Raw genomic sequence first — 26,295 nt, 5'->3', positions numbered from 1 at the left:
TCATTGCTTTCATGCTATTTTCTCTTCCCTTGACCTGTCCCTGCTTTCTTCCCTTAAATTGGATTGTGCAATTCCAGAATCCCACTTTTTCTCCCTCTTGAATTACTCCTTATTTTCATGGAATATATCCAGAAGCTTCTTAGAAAAGAGTATCTATAAAGAGGTAAAGTATTTCAGTCCTAGCATGTATGTGTATAAAAGTACCTTATCTTACCCACAAAATTAATGTGTTTGGCTATATGTGGAATTATAAATTAGTAATAATTTTCCCTGAGAATTCTTGGTGTTGTCCTATTCTCTCCTAGCTACAGGGCTCATGTTGAGACATCCATGCAACATTGTTTGGATTTCTGAACTTGTATAAGCAATCTGTTTCCCCTCAACCCGCCCCCCCGTCTTTGGAATATTTTAGAATTTTCCATTTTCCAGTTACCTGAAACATTATAATGTGTTCCTTGATATAGGTCAAATTCCTCTATTATGTTGGTCCATAAACAAAAACTTCTCATCAGGAAAAATATATCTCAGATAATTTACCCTCTTTCTGATCCCATTTACAAATACTGCTTTAATTTGGATTTGGGCCTCCTGGGCATATTTATTTTTTCCTACTCCTTTGAAATTTGGTCCTACTCTTAAATTTTCTTATCTTTATCTTCCCACTCCTTGTTGAGTTTTTCACTGTTTTAATTTCTGAAGGTGCTTTTTGTGTTCCTAATTGGTTTTCAGCACTTCTCACAGAACTTTGTGCTATGATGGAAATGTTCTGTAACACATGTTACTCCATACAGTAACCAATAGGCACAGAGTGTTTAATTTTATTTAAATTTACTAATTTAAACTCAAATAATGATTTGTGGCTTAGGCTACTATGTTGAGGCAGCCTATTTTCTGCCTTAAATTCATAAGAAATATTAATTAGATGTTTTAAACTTTTCATTTTCCTTCTTTCCTTAAACTAGCTCATTTCTGTTTGTGTTTATTCGTCTTCTGCATGAAAACATTTTTTTGTATGGTTAGTAACCTAACATTAGTATCTTCAGATGTTTCTCTTGATCAAGAACATTTTAGCTGAGAAAAAAAATTCCAAGATCCAGCCTGAAGTATAAATTAGCTATCTGGATTCTGAGAATCAAGCAGGAGAGGAGGGCTGGATTTCAGCTCACTTTTGTTAGGCACATTTTCACTATTTTCAGTGTAGAATCAACATCCCCAAGCACAGACACACTTATTTTACCCAATCTAAAGAAATCATCAAATCTTCTGTTATGACAGGAAGGAAAAGAATGAAGTAATGTTGTTTGATTATATGTCCCCAAGGACAAGATGTGGGATCTAGCCACTTAAAGAGACTTTCAACTGAGCCTTGGTTCCCACTATCCCTACTCCCACTTTCAGGGTTTCCATTTATTGGAAATTCTTGAGTAATTTGAGACCTCTGCTACAAACAAAATTGCTTTTCAATTTTTCCACCGATGGCTTAGATCCAATCTTCTCACATCAGCGAAATCAGTTTCTACTCCTTGTCTATTTTCCAGCTGCCATTTTTCTTTCTTTCTACTCTCTTTATCCTCGTCAATTTGTGCTTCTTTTTAGTTTTTAGAGTTTCGGTTGGGTTTCAGAAGTGAGAGCAAGGAAATATATTTTTCAATATTCCACTTTAACTCACACATTCTAGACTCTTTGAATACCCTATTCCAGTCAGTTCTCCCAATCAACTGGGGATTACTATTGTAATCCCAATTCAGATGACAAAGCTGAGACTCAAACATGTGAGCAATTTGACAAAAGCCACGTGGATCTTACTCTCATCTGTCTGCATCATGGTTTCTGGCCACGCATCTGGCAGAGAAGATCATACAATACAGATGATAATAAAATTATAAATTAAGATAATGCAACAGAGACAATGCAAAGTAAGAGTCTCTGATGCTGAGATGATAATTTGGTAGTCTGTTTCTCTTTAAATATCATGTTCAAGAGGCTACCCAAACTAGCAAATGATGACTAGACACTGATGGTGCTTCCACTTGGATGGGCAGTACTTTTCTGCATGCTTTTAGACATGCCATGGAGCTCGGGCACAGACCCTTCCTTCATAACCTACAGGCAGCATAATGTTGAGACATTATTTTTTATTATTTTTATTTACTATTAGGTTATTTTTTGTGACTATTACTTGCTTAATTCGGTTAGCCAGGCCTGTGATTTTGTTCTCCTACCCCACTTTGCTGACAGTCTTGTGGGAGGAAGTGAAAACACTGTGAGTGACATGTTTGTTTATGCACCTCATCCCGGACGACTCTGTGACAAGCGGCGGGGATGTATTTTTTCAAGCACTTTCTGCGTCACTTGTCAGCTTCTTATTATAAGGTGGTTGAGTTTACCACATTTTTAGCTATATTTGAACGCCTAATAATCCCACAGCACATTAACTATAATTTGTGAATTATATCCATCTTCTAAGAGTGTGTTGCTTTATATCTCTTAGTAAAACGATTCATGTGAATCTACCTACATGAGAAGGCTTCTGAGATTTTATTACCAGAAAGACGATTATACTCATCCTCATTTGGCATTTTCAAGCTCCTCCAGAAATATTTTACCATTTCTTTTATCCCTTTCTATCTCAACATTTCAGTCCTCTGGGACAGGCCTTGTGACTTCTCAAAATCATGGTGGTCTAGCTGTCACCTCAAATTCTGCATGTATAAAACTAAGCTCATTATCTGTACCCCTTTTGACCCCCTGTTCAAAACTGGTCCCCCTGGGATAACTCCCTCAGTTAATGGAAGCTCCATCCTTCCTGTTACCTTAGATAGAATTCTTTGTGTCATCTTCACCCCTCTCTAACACCTCATTCCAATGAATCATCACCAAATTTTGTCATTTCTACCTGAGAAATATATTTCATGCTTGTCTCCTGCTCAGTCAAAGCACAACAGTCTAATATTTTTTGTCCTGTATTACCACTAAGTTCTCCTTTCTGGTCTTTATCCCACCTAACTTGACTTTCTACATTACTACCATAAAGAGTAATTCATTACTGAAAAGTATGGAAACATGAAAGAAAATAGTAGAAAGTAAAAGTATACATATCTATTACCAGAAGTAATCACTGTTGTAATTTTAGTACATACCCTTGCAGATAAATGCAAATATAAATATATATGATGATATAGCTATGCATGGAACACCATGGGACACCAGTGATGTGCATGTCTGTGTTCATTTGTGTTATATTTTATTGCATTGTACATTATTGGATTCCTATAAACTCTTTATAGTTTGAATTGGCTAAATTTGAATTATTAGTGATGTTTACAGAATCCATATTTTTTTGCTTAAAAAGCTTCAATGCTGTCTCATTAACAAGAATACATTCTAAGACTCAGCAGCAAGTAATTAGACTCTGCAGAACTGGCTTGATTTTCTTCTCTGACCTCACTTTTTACGACATCTATTTAATCCCCTGGGTCTATTTGCTGCTATTCTAAAACAAGTCACCCACTCTAGAACCTTGGTATCTCTGATAGTTTTGACTCCCAGTCTGACAGTTTCCAGAGATCTGACCTGTCTGTCTGGCCCTTGATATTTTCACTCATCAGAATTCTACTTGGGGTCTAAATAGTCATTCAAAGTTTACCTCTTTTGAGAAAGTTCCACCCATTTCCCCTATTAAATGATTTACCTTCCTTAAGAATTTTCACAGGTCTTTTGAGCAGGAAAGCATCCTACATGTGTTTCCTTGTGGAATACACTAGAAGCCATAAGGACCAAGACTCAACTCTTAATTCTGTATCATACTAATTTGGTGATATTATTTAATTTCTCTGAGCCTTAGAAAGGGGCCTATTGTTATCATTAAATGTTGGGAAAATGGAGGGGAGAAGAGTACAGATTTTACCAAGTGTCACACAACAGATTGGAGCTGAACCTGGCAATCACCATCTGACATCAAAGCCTGTCCTCCTGACTGTCACGCTACACCAGTTCTCTAGTTTGTCTCTCCTAAAAGAAACTAGTACAGATGCTGCTCATGGATTATCACTTCTAACTTCTCCAGTGGGTATGAAGTCTGCTGTGTTAAAACACTGTTTTGTTTTCCTGGGGTTACTACAACAAATTACTACAAACTAAGTGGTTTATAATAACAGAAATGTATTTTTTTTCACAGTTCTAGAAGCTAGAGGTCCAAAATGAAGATTCTGGCAAAGCCATGCTTCCTCTGAAGGATCTGCGGTGATATCTTCCCTTGCCTTCTCATGGTTGGCACTCCTTGACTTGTTCTTCCCGTCTCTGCTACATGACCCTCTTCTCTCTGCGCCTTTATATGGCCTTTTTATAAGGATCCAGTTAATGGATTTAGGGCCCACTCTAATCCAGTGTGACCAATCTTAACTTGACTATGTTTTAAAAGACCTATTTTCAAATAAGATCATATTCACAGGTATTGAGGGTTCACACTTGAATAGACCTTTATTGTGATCATTAGGTACTGGTTAAAGGTGCTGATATATGTCCCTTCATATAATGCTTTGTTATGACTGATTCGTTCACTAAGATCACATTTCCAGGCAATGGGTATGTTCCTATAACACTTCAACTAGATACTAGAACAAACACTGGTATGCTACTCTTGTTGTCAATTAATAGGCATTGGCAATAGTCAGGATTTTTTTTCCTAGTTTGTCATAGAAATATGTACTAATTATAAATTTAACATCATTTCTAATAGACATGCAGCCAGTAATCACAATGATAGAAATTTAGGGAAGATGCACACAAAGGTAATGGAGAGTAGATAAATATTCAACTTATCAAGAACAATATGTGCTTAGTTGCTTAGTCATGTCCGGCTCTGTGACCCTTTGGACTGTAGACTTCCAGGCTCCACTGTCCATAGGATTTCCCAGGCAAGAATACTTGAGTGTGTTGCCACTTCCTTCTCCACAAGAACAATATACTGGCATCTTAATTTTATATATTTATTGTTCACATAATATACCAACGATGGGTGTATATTTTCTCTAAGATTTCTTACATTGTTTCTCATTTACATATTTTGTTTTTAACAGAAAAGCAACCACTTAATATAGTTAGAGCTTCAAATTACTGCAGGGTGGTTCAACTAGTATTTTTACCATGTATCTGGTAAACTGTATATGTTCACAAAAGATGACAGTTACATTAGGTTGGTGTAGAAGTAATTGTGGTTTTGCATTGTTGAAACTTTGCTCTTTGATATTGGAATAGATTCTTAAATACATGTGGTTATATGTTATACATCATTTTAATGCACATTTATCAGTTTGCTTTTTGCTAGTGACTTATCACTTGCTGTTTATTTTATATTTATTTTAGACTAGGGAAATGATGTTAGAGAAAAACAAATTTGAGCAATTTTCATATTTGAGTTCAAAATGGGCCTTAAAGCAGTGAAGACAAATTGCAACATCAACAATTCATTTGGCCCAGGAACTTCTTCTAGGAGTGCAGTGGTGGTTCAAGAAGTTTGCAAAGGAGACAAGAGCCTTGAAGATGAGGACTGTAGTGGCTGGCCATTGGAAGTTGATAGTGACCAGCTGAGAGGATCATCAAAACTGATTCTCTTATAACTACATGAGAAGTTGTCAAAGAACTCAGCATTGACCATTCTACAGTCCTGCAGCACTTGAAGCAAACTGGAAAGGTGAAAAAACTTGGTAAGTGGGTGCCTGATAAAAGCAAATATTGTTCAGTTGTGTCTGACTCTTTGCAACCCATCCAATTCTTCAGGCAGAATACTGGAGTGGGTAGCCATTCCCTTCTCCAGGGGATCTTCCCAACCCAGGGATCGAACTCAGGACTCACACATTGCAGGCAGATTCTTTACCAGTTGAGCCATCAAGGAAGCCCCAGGTGCCTGATGAGCTGACTGAAAATCAAAACACTGTCATTTTGAAGTGTTATCTTCTCTTATTTTATGCAACAAATGAATCATTTCTTGATCAGATTGTGATGTGTGATGAAAAGTGGATTTTATTCAATGACTGGCAATGACCACCAATTTAATAGCTGAACTGAGAAGATGCTCCAAAGCACTTCCCAAAGCCAAACTTCCACCAAAAAGTGGTCATGGTCAGCATTTGGTGGTCTGCTACTGGTGTGATCCACTACAGCTTTCTGAATCCCAGCGAAACCATCACATCTGAGAAGTAGGCTCAGCAAATCAATGAGATACACTGAAAACTGCAATGCCTGCAGCCAGCACTGGTTAACAGAAAGAACCAAATTCTTCTCGGCAACAATGCTTGCACAACCACACATCGCACAACCAATGCTTCAAAAGCTGAACAAACTGGGCTACGAAGTTTTTCCTCCATCATATTCACCTGACCTCTCGCCAACCAACTGCCAAGATTCTTCAAGCATCTTGACAACTTTTTTGCAGAGAAAAAACTTACACAACCAGCAAGAAGCAGAAAATCCTCTTCAAGAGTTTGTCAAATCCCAAACTATAGATTTTTATGCTATAGGAATAAACGAACTTATTTCTCATTGGCAAAAATGTTTTGATTGTAATGGTTTTTACTTGGATTAATAAAGATGGTTTTGAGCCTAATTAGAATGATTTAAAATTCACAGGCTGAAACTATAATTATGCTTGCACCAACCTAATAAATACATGCATTAAGTTTATGTTTTCCCGATGGCCACACACACACACACACAGAGCAATTTTGATGATTCTTTCTGATAAAGATATTTAACATTTGTGGCTAACTGCCCTGGTTATCTTCCTCCCGAGAGAGTTATCCCCCCACCCGCACAAATCCACTATGTCCTCCTGCCTCCCTGCCTTCACTCAATCTTTGCCACCCTCTTCTCTACCTAGCAAACTTGTATGTACTTTTAGAGCACAGACAAAATGATATGTCACCTATGAAGCCCTTCATGAGAATTTACCACTCCATTTTTCTCCTCTTCCTAGAGGATTCTTTTTCTACCTGGATGAAACAGCTATTTTATTCTACCTTAGTTCCAATGGGGCTCATCACGGGATTCGTAATCGCCTATAGTGTCTAGGATAGAGCTCAACACATACTTATTTCCTCTCCACTCCCACCCAAGAGAGAGTTCTGACTTTTTAAGTTAATAAAAGGACAAATTGGGCCAGGGTTAGGAGCGAAGGTAGGGGGTGGGGTTGAATGCCTATCATGTTCTAGGCACAGTGCAAGATACTGGGGCTAAACAAAGATGAGTAAAACAATGTCCCTGATTCCAGGGAAATGATATCGTGTGTCAAACTGCTAAGGTAATTGACATAACAGAATCTAAAAACAGGTCAAATGCCTGCACACATAGTTTTCTATGGTAGTCAGATCAGAGGCACCCACGAGGAGCACCTACACCAGACCAAGGCTATCAAACTGCAAGAGAATCTCCAACAACAGCTGAAACAGTGAGCTTGGAACAAGGGAGGGAAAGTGGATAAAAAACATTGCAACATTCCAAGTACAGGAAACCAAGCGATCCAAGGACAGAGAGGCAAGGCAGATATAAAAGAGTGTTTGAAAACTGCAAGCTCTTGCAAAGGAGACCTGGTGACTTAATGTCATTTCAATACAAAAGAAGTACAGAACTCATTATGCTCTGATTATCATTTACCTACAGGGTGTGCGCGTCTGCGTATGTGTGTAGGGCAGTGGGGGACATGCTTCATGATGATTCTGCACTTAAAGTACAGGTCCACAGGAGAGTGGTAGGGCAAAAAGTTCATTACGGATATTTTTTTAAACCACAAAAACAGTCTATCAGAAAGATTTCTGTCAGGCATCTGCCATCGCTAGTAACTTTCTGGAATGGTTACAAAAATGCACATCCAAGTCATAAAGATTTAACGAAATATTCTCTTTCCATTTATAGTAATGATACCAAATGACAAGTTCAAATTACTTGTTGTGATTACTCTTCATCTGGGCAAAACACATGTTGTAACGTATTCGTAGGATGCAATTATATCGACTGCAATGACATAGAATGGCAACACTGGAAAAAGAGCTAATCACACACAATACACACACTGTTTAGATTTTTTCCAAAATTTTTTTATTTTTTGTATTGCAATCTGTTCACCATTTGGACTAATCATTTACTCCCTCTCTCTCTCTCTTTCTTCTTTCTTGCACTGTGGAAAGTACTGGCTGAATTAGACAAGCACCAAAAACATGTTAATAAAATGAACATAATGTACGCTCTATATTCTCAAATTTAGATGATAATTTAAGAAAGACAATGACTGTACCATGTTCACCAGATATATTATCAGAATACTTGTAGATTTTGATTTTATGATGATCATAGAGGGAGAAAACCTACTGTAATGACAAACAATAGATGTTTTCAAAGATATTCTTCATGCAAAGTCTTAACAATTTTATCCTGGGTACATTATTTAACAAATGGCTTGAGATAATATATTTTTTGTGTCAATAAAAGAACATGGCAAACCACATTTAAAATAGTCTATAAGCTTTTGTTTCCTCCTTTTCTTCTCAATTTACTGCCTCTTTGGGGATATCTCATTTTTCTACATAGCTTTAATTTCCAATCTTTATTTCTAAACTATACCCCTTTTTTTAGCACAATGCCTGCACCTTTGACCACTAAATAGACTTTCTTCCAGTATGTCCTCAAAATCATTATGGGAAATTTCGAATTCATCACTTGCCCTTCTCTCTCCTCTCCTCCATCTTAAATTTTTCACACTGAAGAATGTTCTCAATCATACTTGCTGCATTTCTATCCAATCTAGAAACTTCTTAGTAAAGCCTGAATTCTCTCTCCTATCTACACCAAATAGGACACAAATATTGTTAGTGATGCATTGTGTTTATTATCTTTTTCCAGTTTCTGTTTTTTATGGCTTTAATTCAGGTCTAAATTCAGGTCCTTATCATAGTTTCTCAGGACAGCACAACATAAAATACATGTTTGAGTGAAGTCATTGTTCCACTTACATACGTACCTTCCTCTCTAATGATATTTTTATCAACCACATTCTGAAGTTAGAAAACTAGCAGTCATGTTAGATACCTCCCATTCTCTTCTCCATCATGTCTAATCTGTAAACAAATATGGTGACCTACTAAATATCCCGAATATCTATTCATCTTTACCTCATTTCTGCTTCCTTAATACAAGTGCTTATTGCTTATCACATGACTATTGCAATGAATACTAACTGGTCTTTCTACCTTCACCCATAAACTCTCCTCCCAACTTGCTAAAGTAAGAATTGGATTGTATAGCAACACAGTTCTTTCTTTTTTTTTTTTTTACAATGATCCTAAATAGATAAGAACTGTGGGCTTTCAAAAATCAAAGAAATTATCTAGGGAAAAAGACCTGGGACTCTGCATTAGTATTTTTCCAAAGGTCCTTGAGTAATTTCTGTGTCTAGTCTTAACAGAGAAATAGTATCAGTATTAAAAAAAATTCACTTCAATGATAAAAAGGTCAATTCATCAAGGGACATGCAAAAAGTGTAAGTATCTTAAAATAGAACTTCAAAAGCCACAAAGCAGTGGCAAAATCTGAAAAAAGTGCATAGATACACATAATGATAACTGGGAATTTTAAAAAATTCTCTTTTAGTAATTGATATAACTAGAAGTCTCCAAAATTCAGTATATTTAGAGAAACTTTGAACCAAAACACCATCACTGAACAGTATTTGGTGATGCTTATATTTATAGGACATTTTATTCAATAATAGCAAACATGTGCTGTTCTTTTTTCCAAGAACACATGAATCATTAACCAAGAGAGGTCATAAGCCAATGAACAGCTTACTTAAAGGACTGAGTTGACATAGAGTATGTTCTCTGATCACAACAAAATTAAATAAAAAATCAAGACCAAAAGACATTTTGTAAAACTACTACTATTCACAAATAATGCAACATATTTCTAAATATCCTATGGTACAAGGAAGAAATCACAATGGAAATTAGAAAATATTCTGAATGCAATGGAAATGAAACATAACCTATCAAAGTTTGTGGCATTCAATTAAAGCAAGGTTTATTTGAAAAGTTGCTTCTGCTAAAATCACAGAAAGGTATCAAATCAAAGAAATAAACTTCATTGGAAAATATAGAAGAATAGATCAATTTAAACCCCAAATAAGTATACAGAAGTAAAATCAATACCCAGAAGTCAATAAGTAGAACATGGAAACCCAATAGTAAAGCAAGTATATCTGGAAAATATCTATAAATTGAAAGAAGAATAATAAGTAAAGTGGTCAACACAAACAGAGAAAACACAAATAACCAATATCAAGAATGAAAAAAGATAACACTGCTGGATTTACAGGGATATTGAGGAGATATCAAGGTATTTTTTTAAATCAAATTTATGCCAATAATTTTTAAAAAATCTTAGAAGAAATAAAGTTTTCTTGAAAGATACAACTTGCCAAAATTGACATATAAAGAAACGGTAAACTAAAGCAGCAGGGTTTTAAGTTAAAATAAGTCAATCTATAATTAAACTATTTTCCTGAAAGAAAACTGCAAGTAATTTCAAAGGTGAATTTTATCATATATTTAAGGAATAAAAATATCAACAAGTTTACTCAAATGTTCCAGAAAATAGAGGAATAGTTTGCCAACTCTATTCCCGAGTCAGGACCGCACCGATATCAACATTCAAAGACAGATAGATACATAGATGCATGTACCTATCTATGTCCAAAGAATGACACTATTCATAAACACAGGTGAAAAAAAAATCTTTGAAAAAAATATTAACATATTAAATCCAGATCATGGAATTAGTAGGCAAGGATAATAAAACAGCTATTTTAAGTACAAATGTCCAAGAAGGTAGAGAACAGCTAGAGCATGATGGGAGAGGGCAAGATACTAAAAAAGGACTCAAAATTTCCAGAAAAGAAATATCTCAAATGAAAAATTCGTTGGATGGCTAGACGGCATGAACTTCCAATCTAATAACGCAGAAAAACCCAGTGACAAGAAATAGAAATATTCTACCCTGAAGCACAAACTTAAAAACAAAAATCACTAAGACAAAGTTTAACAGAGAACAGGTAAATTGTGGGGCAATGCTGATTAAACTCATACATGGAGCCCCAGAAGGAGAGAGAAGAGGGGTGGACAGAAAAAGAACGGTCAAAATTCAAATTTTGTTTCTTTCAAAATTCTTGGCAAACTAGAATTTGAAATAAAATTTCTTTATCTGATAACGGGCATTTTTAATAATCTCATAATAACACTATATGTAATAGTGACAGTATGAATGCTTTCTCTTATGATTTCTTATCCTCATTTCTATTTAAATTAATAGATTCCAAGCCAGTACAATACAGTAAGAAAAATAAAGGCATGAGAAATTTAAATATCTGCAGATGATATGACTAGGCAAATAGAAATTGATAAGAAATCTACCAAAAATACTCATTGGAGGAGTAGTATGTAACTTTAGCAATATCATAGGATAACAGGCTAATTTACAAAGATCAGCTGAATTCCTATAAGTCATTAAGAGCAAAATTGAAAATAATTATTATTTTAAAATAGCATTATCAATCAAAAACTACTTAGAAATCAATTTACCAAAATATATGAAAACTTTACAACATGCCTACTATATTCTGTTCAGATAAATTTTAAAAGAGTCAAATATATCACAAGTATATCATGTTTATAAACTACCATATTAAGATTGCATAATGATGCCACTTATTTCTAATTTGAGCAGTGTCTATGGCTGTGTCTCTATTTCTGTAATATCAATAAAAATTGCAGCAGGAACTCTTAAAAATATCAACAATTGATTCTAAAATTTATAGGCAAAGGATCTAAAATTTTTTAAATTATATATTTTTCAATGTTAAAAATAAACTATCTTAATTCTTTGTTAAACTAATAATACTAATTTCCAAGCATTATATTTATCAAGGCAGTTGAGAGATTGGCAGAAAGAATCAAATCAATCAATAGAACTAAAGATTATAGATAAGCAACACTTAAACAGATAATTCATTTCCTACAAAGTCATCAAAGCAGATCAATGAGGTAAAGGAAAATCTTTTCCACAAAGGGCACTAGTGTTTGAAATGGGCATCCACAGAAGATGGACAAAGATAATTTTGACATTTACCTCACAGCACACACAAAAATATTCTGAGATTAATCACATGCTTAAACATAAAAGGTTATATTCTAGAAAAATGTATAAGAGAATATCTCTGCAACCCAGGGATATGCAAATATCTTAGATTAAAACATTAAACACTAACCATTAAAAATAAATTTATACATTAGTCTTTATCAAAATTAAAATTTTTATCATAAGGCACTGTAAAGTAGGTAACTAATAAACTGAGAAACTATTCACAGAACATATTTTACAAAGGACTTGTATCTACCATATATAAAGAACTTCTACAACTAAGTTATAAAGAAGTCAAACAACCCAATTAAAATGAACAAAACATTTGTACAAATCAATAAATCATATAAATGGTCAATAAGCACAGGAAGAAATATGAAACATCACTAATCTTTAGGGAATGTAAATGAAAACCAAAAAATACCACTACCTATCTGTTGGAATGGTAAACACTTTTTTAAGTAAAGCATCACCAAATGCTCAGAAAACATTTTTTCTAGTTTGCTAGTAAAAGTGTGAAAGTCATATCAGTGTGAAAAATATACTTAGTCATGTGCTACTGAAGTGGCAATCCTAAATATTTATACAAAAGAAATGAAGATATTGACTGAGACATATATGAGTGCACTGAAATTTTCATGCAACACAAATCAGCTCTGTATCACTTTTTGTCAAACAGAAGGGGATAAGTTGGAAGCACTGACAGATTTTATTTTCCTAGGCTCCAAAATCACTGCAGGTGGTGACTGTAGCCATGAAATTAAGAGATACTTGCTCCATGGAAGGAAAGCTATGACAAATCCAGACAACATATTAAAAAGCAGAGACATCACTTTGCTGACAAAGGTACAAATAGTTAAAGTTATGGTTTTTCCAGTAGGCATGTACAGATGTGAGAGTTGGACCATGAAGAATGCTGAACACCAAAGAATTTCTGCTTTTGAATCATGGTACTGGAGAAGACTCTTTAGAGTCCCTTGGACAGCAATGAGATCAAACCAGTCAATCCTAAAGGAAATCAACCCTAAGTATTCATTGGAAGGACTGATGCTGAAGCTGAAGCTCTAATACTTTGGCCACCTGATACAAAGAGTGACTCATTGAAAAAGACCCTGATGCTGGGAAAGATTGAAGGCAAAAGGTGAAGAGGGCAGCAGAAGAGATGATTAAATAGCACCACCAACTCAGTGGACATGAATTTGAGCAAACGCTGGGAGATTGTGGAAGACAGAGGAGCCTTGCATCCTGCAGTCCATGGGGTTGCTAAAAGTTTGGACATGACTTAGTGATGAAAAACAATAACAATTCTTAAAATGCATTGTTAATGACTCCCTTCTAAAGAAGACTTTGGCATTGGACTTCCCCAGTGACTCAGTGCTATAGAACCCATCTGCAGTGCAGAGGCCCCAGGAGATGCGGATTCGATCCCTGGGTTGGGGAGATCCCCTGGAGGAGAAAATGGCAACCCACTCCAGGATTCTTGCCTGAAGAATCCCATGAACAGAGGAGCCTGCTGAGCTATAGTCCATGGGGTTGCAAAGAGTCAGACATGAGTGAAGCAACTCAGAATCAGCAATAGCAACAGCTGCCCTTGGCTTGTCTAGCTGTGATGGCTGTGGATGCATCCTATCCAAGTGATTTACCCAAATTAGTTTATCTAATTATTTGATCACCACTCTAGTTTAATTACAAATCAGAAAGTGCCAAGAAATTAGGCTAAAGTCAAGGGATTCCTGGCTTTATGGGCTGTTGACTTCTATCTAATGGACTCTATATTACACTTAAAGAGCAGGAAGAAATATTCTTAATTCTGTTAGAGTTAGTCATTTATCTGCTATTTCCAAGTAAGAGTGGATACCACAAGGAAGAATAGGAGGTTCCCATATCTGCAGACATATTGTTGAGATACTATCCATCGTGTACAGAAATATACTGTAAAATTGCCCTGTGTGGCTCCATGGACATAGACACACACTCATACACACACACACACACACACACACACACTTGAGTTTTATTAGTCATTCGTCCCAGCATCCATTCCACTCCAAACATTTTGACTAATTGTTGCAGTAGTGTCCGATCTTATTGCCAGTGATTGTTTAGAAACTGGCATATATCCCAATCCTGGTATAAGATATTTAAAAAATTCTACTAGGGCTTGTGGAAAAGGAGTCATTATTCCTTAGACAGAGATACAGAAAGAGGCATCCATTCATGGCATTTGGATGTGCGTCAATCATCTTAGTATAGGGAACATGAAACTCACAATAAACAGGGAGAAAGGAGAGATGGAAAGAAACTTGGACCTTAAAAGTATTGCTGCACTATGCATTGTGTCAAGATTAGTACTCCTTCTATCCCTGGCCTTGCTGTTCTGCAGTTGAGGTGATTAACTTTCTTATCTTCTAAGCTTGTTTAAGTCAGGTTTTCCTGTTACTTAAAACTGGAGGCATTGTAAGAGATACAGTAAAACAGAGAGACAACAGTTTATATAGCAGCTACATTCTGAATCGGTGGGTTTTGCAAGCTAGCACCATGTCTCAGACTTCATGTACCTGACCCTTTCTTTTACTTTTCTTACTGTTGAAGGGCAAAGTGGTACAATAAAAAAGGATAGGAGTTCTGAATGACAAAAAATTGGGGTTGGGCTTGGTGCTGTCATAAACGAACTTGTGTGACCTTGGAAAATAACCATGCTGAATCTCAGTTGTTTCTTTTGGAAACTTTTGTGGAACTTCCACAGAGATTAATGGCATAGTACATGTAAGGTATTTACACAAGCTATGGCAAAGATAAGGTATTTAAAGTGAGTTGGCTGCTATTAACATAAGGAGGAAAATCATATCAACATTCTGGCACCTGACTCATCAATAGGGCTTTAAATAAATGGCATATTTATTAGTTGGCATTGATCTGCTTATCTTTGTGGGTAGGAATAGAATACTTGACATAGTAGATGGGGTTAGAAATAGACACTAGGCCAAGCCAGTAGAAGAATCAAATAGTAAAACAGCACTACTAATACCACCTTCCATATATGAGTATCTGAGCTATGTATTAGCACTCACCTCACTATACATACGAGAAAATCAAAAGCTCAGCCAAGAGTTCAGCCAAGATCACGTACCAGAATCACATGTGGCAGAATCATCACTTACTTCACGCACTCTGGCTGTAAACCCCTTGTTCAAAAAAATAAAAAAAATCCAAGTTGCTGTTTGTGCGTATTTTACTGGAGGCTAACCCTAGCCAACACGGTCACCAATGGGCAGCTTTCCCAACTACTCTCAGTATCATGATGAAAATTGCCCTTCCATAAAGATAACTTAAGCTAAATGAAACAATGTATACTCTAAAAACATGTGTGTGTGCTATGTAAAAAAAGAGATAACTTAGGCAAATAAAATACAGATGGAAGAAAAGGCTTCCCACCTGATCTCAGATGGCTAGAAATACACAGCTGGTAGCCATTTAAGGTTATACTCTCCCAGAACAACATCTGTGCCTGTGTGTGTGTGTGCTGAGTCACTTTTACTTCAGTCGTGTTCAACTCTTCTGAAACCCTATGGACTATAGCCCGCCAGGCTCCTCTGTCCATGGGCTTCTTCAGGCAAGAATACTGGACTGGGTTGCCATGCTCTCCTCCAGGGTATCCTTCCAAGCCAGAGATCAAACCTGCATCTCGTCTATCTCCTGCATTGGCAGGTGAGTTCTTTACCACTAGTGCCACCTGGGAAGCCCAGAACAACCTCTACCGACACCAAAAAATACTGAAATATAGGTCACTTCTTTTCTCCTCAGCTCCGTGCGTGCACATGTGTGCACAAAGGTTACCTTGTGCTCACACAGACGTGTAGGCATTCATTTACCAAAACAAAATTGTGCAAGTGGCGATCTTTTCAGGTCTGATATGAAATTGATTGGTCACATTTGCATATTCATCAAAAGAGAACACATCATATGATTATATATTATGAGTCTATATCAGTTAAAGAGATAGCAAGAAAACCTTCAATCAGAGTGTACACTGGAGAGGTGCATTTTAGTATCAAGGAGGCATTATTATTAAGCTCTAGAGTTTGGCAGTGTCAGTTCTTTCACTAAAGAACTCTTCTGCTCAGCTGTTGCTGAATTGAGGATCTTCTAATCACAAAGACATTCTAAGATAGTCACAGAGGGCTTATTTCTCTTAAACTTTTCCTAAGGGGAAAGAAAATGAACTCCCGTTGACCCTTTTAATCACTTGGGTCAAATCAGAACTATTGTCAAAGTGGCTTCGAGCCTTCATTATTTTTAAAATGTATGCCAGAGAAGAAACTTTAAGCTTCCAATAATCAGACCTTGTTAGAGATTTTCCCTAGCAAATGTTCACCCAGAAAGAATGATTGGAGAGCTTTCTTTGTAAAGTGTGCCACTGAGGATCATGATCTAGTATTCAATGGTGGGATTTAACTGCCTTCTTAATACATCATATGCTTTAACTCTTGGTTGTGATAAAATTGAAACAAACCTCTTTTTTATCTGATTTCAGAAGGCAGAGTTCATTATTTCCCTGGCCTGCTTGCTCTAGAAATTTCACTTGAGTGTATTTCTTGCACCGGTAAAATCCACTTATTCATCCATCCATCCATCCATTCATTCATTCAATCATAAGAACCAGTTAGGAATCATACATATAGTTGCTTAGTCCATAAGTTAAAAATTAGAAAAAAGGAGAATTTTAGAAATTTGAAAAGGGGATTTGGCTCAGAGACAGAATGTGAGTTGCAATGACTTCCTATTAAGCACATTCATTCTGTTCTTCACAAGAATAGAAAAACCACAAGATAGCTACTTTTGGTATCAAGATATCAAGATAGCTACTATTACATAACACCTCTATTGACATGTAAAAGTGTTCAAACAAAGCTTCTACTTTCCTTTCAAACTGTGTGTGTGTTTATACGAATGTGCACTTGGTTTCCAAGCACTAACAGGAATGTGACCGCTTTCATTACTCAAAGCACTAAACAGAGTACTTCAAATGAAATAAACACTTGAAGAAGGAGTGGGGAAAAAAAAAATCTCTGTATTAAAGAAGATACTATCTGCTGCAAGGCAGGCGACAGTGACTGCAATAAATATTTTCTACCTTGGCATCTCTCCCTGTCTTTCTCTTTTCCATCTACTTCTTCTACCCATCTTTATTGCCATTTCTTTCTTTGGACTTGGTTTATGTTCTGGATGTGGGTAAGTAGGTATTGTTAGTTGCTCAGTCATGCCTGACTCTTTGCAACAACAGGGACTGCAGCATGCCAGGCCCCTGTGTCCATGAGATTTTCCAGGCAAGGATACTGGAGTGGGTTGGCATTTTCTTCTCCAGGGGATCTTCCCGATCCAGGGATGGAACCCGGGTCTCCTGCACTGCAGGAGGACTCTTTACTGACTGAGCTACAAGGCTAAAGAGACAAAAAAAGGAAAAAAATAAAAATAAAAAACCTCCTCTCTAATCCCTGAAAGGAGATGTACATAAGTCCCTGGTTTCTCTGGCCTGTCCCCAAACTCTTCAGGAGCTCTCCCATCATGCTTTTGAATGGAATGAGTCTGGCGAGAAAGAAAATAATATAAAGCCTTAATCATCTGACTGGTTTATTCAACTCAGAACCAAGTCCTGTGCTAGAAACTGAAGGCCCAGGAATTAGATGTGGTCCCAGTACTCATGAAACTCACAGCCTGAAGAAAGGATACAGATATAAAAATGACAACAAACATTTTAAGAGTGATCATTATGTGCTAAACTCTAAGCACTATGAAGTGAAGTGTTAGTCGCTCAGTCGTGTCTGACTCTTTGTGACCCCATAGACTGGGGCTCCTCTGTCCATGGGATTCTCCAGGCAAGGAGACTGGAGTGGGTTGCCATTCCCTTCACCACGGGATCTTCCTGACTCAGGGATCAAACCCAGGTCTCCTGCATTGCAGGCCGACTCTTTACCATCTGAGCCACTAAGAAAGCTCATTAAAAATATGGAATGCTTCACGAATTTGTGTGTCATTCTTACGCAGGTGCCATGCTAATCTTCTCTGTGCCCTTTCAGTGTTAGTATGTGTGTTGCCAAAGTGATATAAGCACTTTTCATACTTTAAAATCATTTACTCTTAATGTCAGTCCAAAGAGTTAGTGATACTACCATTCTCATGATACAGGAGAAAAGTAAGAGAGATAAGAAGTGCGTGGAGTTCAAATCACTGAAATAACTCCAAAGGCCACAAGATTAGTAAGGGAGGCAGCTATGATTTAAACCAAGGGTCTCTGGCCCCAAGCTAGAGTGTCATACCACCTGTTTGTATGTTGGCAGAAAACTTGGATGTTTCTGCCAATTGCCCCATTGCCATCCCCCCCACCCCCCACACACAAAATGTTAAGTTCCTCTCTCAGCTCAGCATACTGGCGCTTTGTTTTGTTTCTTTTTCAAAACCACTTTGGTGAAGTGGGAAAAATGAAAGCTTCTCGGTCCTGTCCATGGAATTCTCCAGGCAAGAACACTGAAATGGGTTGCCATTCCTTTCTCCAGGGGAGGTTCCCAATCCAGGGATGGAAACCAGGTCTTCCACAATGCAGGTGGACTCGTTACTAACTGAGCCACCAGGGAAAAGACCATCTCGTGAGGGGTTTTAATTGTGCGGGTCAATATAGCTTCCTCTTTCAGGTAGATGCTTATAATTCAGCTTAACACATTGCTGTTGAATAAGCATCTTGTGTAAAAACATCAACAGTTAATTTTTGTTTGTTTTGCTTGTTTCGGGAAAAGTGAAAATACTAATAAAGTGAAACCTAAACACATAATCGGAGGTGGGACCTGGTATATACAAAAGGGACTTTGATACTGAAATAAATAATGTGCTTTATAAGCAAAATTGACTATCCAGTAGCCAATTTTACTTTGCTTTTCCCTCAGATTTAGAGCATTGCTTCTAGTAAGATAGACTGAGGCTCCAGTTTTATAAAATGGGAAATGGAGAAAAGACACAAATTTTCTCATTACTAATACCTGAGGCCTGGCATGGTTATAATTCCACTGGGCATGGAGTTAGATGTTTTAGGTGCAAATTTTGAGCCAAGCCACTTTATATCCTTAAACCTCCATTTTATCATCTGTGAAATGAAAAGAAGATAACAATACTTACCTACCAACTTACCTATAAAACTATTATAAATAGCAGCATGTGTTAATGTAAATAAAAGCAACAATGAAAACAACTTTCATAAAGAAGTGCATGATCCATAGGGCTGGTGTTCAGTTCAGTTCAGTTCCATCACTCATTCACGTCTGACTCTTTGCGACCCCCATGGACTGAAGCACACCAGGCCTCCCTGTCCATCACCAACTTCTGGAGTTTACTCAAACTCATAGGAATGGTGTTATATATGATAAACTCCTTAAGACTACTGACTAAGATTCATATGATGACCCAGCACAACACTTAATGCTTTCAAGACATTTAGTAAATATTAGATTAACTAACCATCTGATTTCCCTTAATAGACATGTGAATAATTGAACATGTAAGCAATAAATAATGTTCATAAACTTTTATTTTTATGAACTGTTCCTTACTCATCTTCCAAAGAAAGCTGAAGAGCTATTTAAATACGAAAGCCAGTGTTTACTTTCTTACTGTGAAAATCAAAAGTGCTATGTTTTTTCAATGTTCTATATATTTTACATTGACTTAAAAAATAATTATGTTACATTGAAGCTCATCTCCCCTGTCCATTAAAATATCTTAACTGTTAGCCCTATTTTAAACTGATTTTCTAATTCTGCATAATATATATGCCCTTCAAAAAGGGTTGTTTAATAGTAGCAAGGAAAAGGAAAGCAATTCTGATAAAGAAAAAAGAATGCTAAAGAAGTGACAATAAACTGCAAGATTTGAATTCAGTGTTAACAGACATATACATATATATACATTATTCCTTCATTTAATCTGGTCTTTCATTTGAAGCTTTCTCAAGATTGTCATCTTCTTTACAAAGGAAAAACAAATGATCTGACAAAATAATATGACCAGATATGTCTGCCCTGTAGAAATATTTAAAGTGAAAGTCTTGGTTTGAGTGCCAAGTTCTGGACTAGGAGCCATAAGAATGGATATATGACACATTTCTTGCAAGGATTCATCAAGGGATCTTGACCAGTTACTTCTCTCTGGACCATATGTAAAATAGGCCCATCTATAAAACCTTAGGCATTGCTGGGTAAAGCTTAAGGTGCTGAGGTCCTTTGGAGCTCTAGCTCGCTAGAGTTATCTCCATAATATATAAATATATCTCTAGCATCTGGGCTTTCCTGGTGGCTCAGGCAGTAAAGAATCTGCCTGCAATATAGGGGACCTGAGTTCAATCCCTGGGTTGGGAAGAGCCCCTGGAGGAGGAAATGGCAACCCACTCCATTATTCTTGCCTGGAGAGTTCCATGGACAGAGGAACCTGGTGGGCTACAATCCAAGGGGTCACAAAGAGTCTGACTACACTATACTATACAGAGTACACTTATCTATATTTACTTCTATATTTATGTCTATAGAACCTTATCTATAGAATCTATCTATACTTATAGAATATATATCCATATTTATCAAATCTATCAATCTATCCATCCTTCTCTCCCTCCCTCCCTCCCAATTTGGTACATTTCCCTAAAGAGAAGACAGAAGCTCCGAGTATCGTAGAAGAAAGAGTGTCATGGGGTTTGAAGACTCTCATGTCTACTGATTAATAACTTTAAAAATTGCTAAAAGATCAAGTTGGAATTCAAATTTGGGCTGCCAGTCTCCAACGTCTGTTCCCTTAATCACTGTACACCACCCATCTGTGACAGAATGTGTCTGCTCTATAAGGTAATAACCCACAAACGATCTCTAGATTGAAAACATAAGTTTAGAGATGGAACACGGTGAGCATGGAAGTGTCTGTGACTGGAGAAAAGCCCATGAGCCTGAGAAGGTTCTAGAAGAGTAAAGGAAACATGGTTCTTTTGTACAGTACCTATTGCATCTTCTTGCTTCCCAACAAGACTCCGAACACAAACATGACATTGAGAAGGACAGAACAAAGAGAATCCAAGGAGTCAGAGCCAGACACCCTGTACTCACCAGTGGCTGTGTTCCTGCCTCTATACTTCACATAATTTGCAAATAACAGGACAAAAATATCCTTACTTCAGCCACACTGAGTTAAGTTTTCTGCTATTTGAAGAAAAAAAAAAAAAAAAGTCTCTTTAGAGGCAACACAGGAAAGGGTTTTAAAAAAGGAGTGTTCAACAGTATTAGATGTTTTGGAAAGAGGAATTATAATTTTGAGATGTCTCATGATACAGATATAAACTTCTGATCTCTAAATCATTTGCTCAGTCAGCTCACGATGAATCTAGGAAACCCTTAGTACATATCATTAAATTCCCAGAGTACTGAGGGAAGGGATATGAGGTAGCAATGGAAGAATCACATAAACCTTGCCATTCAGTTCCTTGGAAGTTTATTCAGTTATATAGGATCATGCCTGCAAATGATCTGCACATTTATATGTAGTCAGTCTTGCATACTAAATCAAAAAAAAAAAAAAATAGACTCTAACTCTGAGGATTCTGTGTAATGAAGTTGAAGGGCTCTGTAATTAACCCTAGAGTAATTACCCTCACACCAAGCTAACCACTCTGGAGCTGGCAAGTGGCTTACCTGCCAAGAACCACGTTATAATAAGGTCGGAGGGAGCAATTTCTAACATTTTGCCCCTGGTGTAGGAACCTTTAATGGAGCCAAATGCCAGTCATCCACAGAGCGATGCAGAGAAGATCAAGGTAAGTGAAAAGTCCCAAAAGCTCTATTTTTAAGCACCAATTTCCAACTTTAGCCTACCTGAGTACTATATGTATGCCATCCAGCTGCATCATAAAATCAAAGAAGCTTAGAAATTCAAAAGACCTAAGAGGTCATGGGGACCAGCCTGTTCCCCAGTGTGAGGTTCCTTTCAACACACCCCTGACCGGCGACTGAATAATTTTTACTTAAATCCCTTCTGGGAGTCAACGGGGGGAAATCAAGAATACAGGCTTGCAGCCAAACAGATTTGGGCTAATGTTAATCTCTGACACTTATTATTTGCAATCTCAAAAAAAATGAGACAAAAAAACTGGGCGTTAGTTTCCCTTTTTAAGATAGTTAAGACATAGTTTTATTCAACAACACTATTTTGGTAGCATAATTTGGTTTGAGAAAGAGAATAATAGTTTTGTCTTTTCCCTTTTGTTCTCAAACACTTAGAGTTTTTATGAATCTGTATTTGCGCCCCTGCAACACCTTCTCACTGATCCTCCTGTTCTCTTCCTAGACTTCAGGGACTATGGTTATTTTCTCTGAAGATTTCTTCTTCTAACCTAGGGGAAGATATTACATGAATCCTGGCAGTAAGACTTTTGCCTTAAAATGAGCCTGAGATTTTAGTGCTTGTGAGAAAATTCTTTCTAAGATTGTTTAATTATTTGTACTTGATGTAGTTTAAAGGTCAGTGATCTTTAGCAAAGGAATTATAATAAATCTCTGGCCTTTAGCATCAAGTTCTCCAATAAGAGAGTTAGGTTAAGGAATTTTATGAATAAACACCTTCATTGATAAAAAATTATATGATTCCTGAACCCTTTATTTATTGTACATCTTTGTATACACAGAAGTATGTAAATGTTTCATAAATATGGCTATTTGAATTAAATTCAATGTTTCAGATGTGTGCTCACTGGAATTGAGGACATGCTATCTAAAAGCTGTCATCTGAATGCTGTGCATCTATTAAAAGAGTTAACAATATTATTAATTCCCCAAGCGGTTATATCCCATGATTTCTTACAAGATCTCTATATTTTTTTTTCTGTCTGAGTCCTGAGTTGGAATTTGCACACACTGACTTTATAATCCCAGATATGATCCTTAGCTTCTAAGGTCCTAATTTTCCACCATGCACGCAAAACTAAAACAATACCAACATAAGCAGAATTAAGTAGGGTGATGTACACAAAATTCTTTTTATTGCACAAAGAATAGAAGTTTGACAAGTATACTTTCCCTATGCTTCTCAATTTTCTCGTTCATTCCTAACTCTTTATGTAGAAGGGTGAGTGACACAATGGTAGATACATGGTGGCTTCAGAGAGAAAGAGACCAAAATTAGGAAGGATCAACCATTCTATCATCACTGAAACATCATACCTAGCCCCTGCTGACAGCAGTTCTCAGATGAGTTTAGGGACTTCAGGAATTCCACTGGACCATTATAATAACACACCCATCAGTGTGTGAGAGGCGCATACAGACAAACGCACACCACACTCCAGATCCTGACAACATTTGTGTCCGTAAGCGTGTGAAACTGAAGCCAGCTTGTTTGTTGTTCACCTGTTTCAAAAAGGAACTGGGAGTTTTCTACTTCAGGATGATGGCTTCCTGAGCTTATGGATTGAAACCCCTTCCAACAAAGTTGGAAGGATTTTAAAGGCTTCTAAACAATTCTACACCTTCCAGTCTTTGTAACTAATAAGCAAGTTCACCCATTTTAGCCATTCTTTCACTACTGGTTCCACTCTGCTAATAAACGCCATCAAAAATAGTCAGCCTGACAAAATGACTTTCCTGTGGAGAAAGTCTTTTTTTCCTACTTAATTAGCTGCACTTTAGGTATGGTGATTGGGGTGAGCTAGGAACATTATTTAAAGCTCTAGGGAGGGCCATACCATGGCCTATTACAACAAACCAAACCCAGTCAAGTGAGTCAATTTAAACTGAATAGACCATATTCTGCTAAATGTACCTTAATTGGTAGAGAATGTATGGTATCATTTTAAAATGGCATTTTAATGATCCTGGGGAGCAAAAACACTCATTTGAGCTTAAAATTTGTTCATCTACTGACTCAACAACTCTTTATTGAGTAGCTACTATTCTGGGCAATTTAGCTCAGTGAAATGCTATGGATGTTTGAGTTAGAGAACTTAGATTTCCATTTTCATTGCTTTCTAGAAAGTGTTCTTTTGCAAACCACTTAAAGCTAATCTCTGTAAAGTGGAGATAATAATATTGATTTCACACGGTTAATTACAATAAGAGATAATATATATATAGCAATAATAGGTACTCAATAAATGTAGGAGAGTGTGTTGTTGTTGTTGATCTTTAAAATACTGGGGAAAAAAAAAATCTTAGGGACTTTCCCAAAGGAAATCTGCCTTGAAGTTTAGAACTGTAAGTTAACATAAATAAACTAAATGCTACCAGAGGTTAATTGAAAAATGATGGACATGTAAAGGACCTTGAAGGTGTTATATATGTTCAAATCTCAGATAAATAATCTTTTTACTTTTATTTTTACTAAAATTCCAAGAAAAACTTTTAAATAGTGCTCTCCTTAATATTCAATTTGTCTAAAGTATATTATTCTAACACAGTTAAAACCTGTGCTGTCATAACCTTATTCCCACTACCTCCCTAGAAATTAGTGATGTCTACATTGAGGAGGTTAAAAAATATCAGCATCTTACTGTTTATAAGCCCATGAAAATGAAACAATTATGGGAAATACTAGTAAATTATAGTATATCAACATGAAAGCATATTATTCTGCCATTATAATAATAACTTTAAGATGACGGAGAAAAGCAGCTTCTTGAAAACTGAACACACACACACACACCCCCACAAGGCACCTTGGAGCAGGCACCACCCAGCAACTATTTTCACTTTGGTACCTTAGCTGATTTTGTCTAGCCATGTTCCTGCATTATCTTGTAGACAGCCAAATTCTAGACTGATTTCCTTGCTTTCTGGGTGTTTTTACTGAAAAGGATTGCTTTAGAAGTATGTATGTGACATGATTCCGAGCCCATACCAGGCCCTCCTCTGGCCGCTCCTGCTCTGGACTGTTCCTGCTAAGTCAGAGAGTGCTGCTATCACGGCAGAGAAGGAACAGGGCCAGCTTGGGGCCTGGCCCTGCCCCTGGCCAGGGCAGAGACTGCCATAGACATTGCACATGTGCCATACACAGGGGAAGGAGCAAAACCACAGCAGGACCTTGTCTTGCCTCATGCCAGAGTGAGAACCCAGAGCCATCTCAGAAGTACCATTCAAAGCCCTCAGGCCCCACAAACTCCCAAGTAAAGGGAAGACCGCCGTCACATCCAGGAGACACCCAACCCCCTCAGGGCCCCTCTCTAACACCTCAGGTCCCCCTCCCACCCCCTCATAAGGCAGCAAACACCATTAGCCCTAACTTGGCTCCAGCTCTAGCTCCTCTGACTCCATCCCTACCAAAGTGGCAGCTGCCAACACATCCCCAGGAGAAGATGCAACGTGCGCTCACTTCAGATCCAGGGCTCCCATCAAAGCCACTGGGCACGTGCAGAGGGGTGCTCCCCAACAAGGCCATATCCTCAGGAGAGGTGACTGCTTTGCCTAATTTCATACTGACAAAGACAGAAAGTCAAACAAAATGACAAGAGAGAGGACTGTGTTTCAAATGAGAGAAAATGAAAAAATATTAGAAAAAATTCTCACTGAAACAGAGGCAAATAATTTATCTGGTAAGGAATTCAAAGCAACGGCAATCAAAATGCTAAATGAACTGGGGAAAAGAAGAGTGAGAACATTGACAAAGTATTAGGAAACATATTTTAAAAACTAGAGCTGAAGAACATAATAACCAAAATTAAAAATAGGCTAGAAGGAATTAACAGCAGATGAGGTGATAGAGAAGAATGCATAAGAATCTAGGGTATCATTCAATCAGCACAACAACAATGAAACAAATAATTAAAAAATACAAGGACAGTTGAAGGGACTTCTAGGACAACATCAAGTGTACAAATACTTGCATTATGGAGGTTCCGGTAGGAGAAGCAAGGAAGGGATGGAGAACACATTTGAAGACCTAATAGCTGAAGACCTCACTAACTTGAGAGAGGAAGCAAAAGTCTGTGTTCAGGAGGCACAGATATTCCCAAAGAAGATGAACCCAGAGACCCACACCAAGGCATATCACAATTGAAAGGGTAAAAATTAAAGTAGAGAAATAATTTTAAAGGTAGCA

General features: G+C 37.1%; 1 long non-coding RNA gene and 1 other non-coding gene across 2 annotated transcripts in view; both read right to left on the bottom strand.

The window, feature by feature from the left end:
- Positions 1-26,295, bottom strand: part of LOC139031729 (uncharacterized) — a 2,010,631-nt gene that overhangs the window by 765,799 nt on the left and 1,218,537 nt on the right. The gene's annotated exons all lie outside the window — the stretch shown is intronic.
- Positions 18,184-18,295, bottom strand: LOC139031959 (U6 spliceosomal RNA). Its single transcript, XR_011484507.1, has one exon. It is a non-coding gene; the product is annotated as a U6 spliceosomal RNA (small nuclear RNA).

Source organism: Odocoileus virginianus, chromosome 28 (assembly GCF_023699985.2).
Source record: "Odocoileus virginianus isolate 20LAN1187 ecotype Illinois chromosome 28, Ovbor_1.2, whole genome shotgun sequence".
Lineage (NCBI taxonomy): Eukaryota > Metazoa > Chordata > Mammalia > Artiodactyla > Cervidae > Odocoileus > Odocoileus virginianus.
The sequence above is the reverse complement of the archived record's forward strand: the minus strand, read 5'-3'. Positions and strand labels throughout refer to the sequence as shown.